Genomic DNA, 675 nt, shown 5'->3' on the forward strand with positions numbered 1-675 from the left:
TCATTTGTTTCCCAGCCTCCAGCTGTGAGAGGTGACACTGTTTTTAACTTGACTTAAACCTTTAAGTGATCCTTACTGCTAATTAGTAATTAGTAAATTCTTCACTAAATTAAATGTGAAGACATCCCTAAAACTTAATAAATTATGTTTGAGGATAAACAGCTAAGTTGTTAATAGCTTTTGCAACAGCTGCAGGACATAATGTTCAATAACACTCGCTAAAGTTGAAACACATGAGAAGGTATTTCAGTTTGTAAGTTTTTACTCTAACATTGCCTTGCTCTACTGTGATGGGGAGAAAAAAAGAAGTACCACCTCAAGTATCCAGTGTTTAAATGAGTTAAATGATGATGATGTTTCTTTAACACACCTCTGCCTCACCACAGCAGCAAAATTAGTCCAAAATTATTTCCAATTAAGCAGAAATTTTATAATTAGATATCCCAATAACTGACCAATGAGGATAAAACCCTTGCTCTTCAGTGCAGTTCAGACTTGTTCTGAGGAGAGGTGTACAGCACAACAATTTGCTATAGGGAAATGGTACCAAAAAGAGCAGCTGAGGTAACAGTTTGCTATGACCATCCAGAGGTCATATCAGTCTTTTCCTCCCTTTTAACGTCATCAAGTGCTACAGTGATTTTAATTTGGTGAGGGGAGAAAGGCTCGACCACA

Source organism: Sylvia atricapilla, chromosome 4 (genome assembly GCF_009819655.1).
Source record: "Sylvia atricapilla isolate bSylAtr1 chromosome 4, bSylAtr1.pri, whole genome shotgun sequence".
In the NCBI taxonomy this organism is placed as follows: domain Eukaryota; kingdom Metazoa; phylum Chordata; class Aves; order Passeriformes; family Sylviidae; genus Sylvia; species Sylvia atricapilla.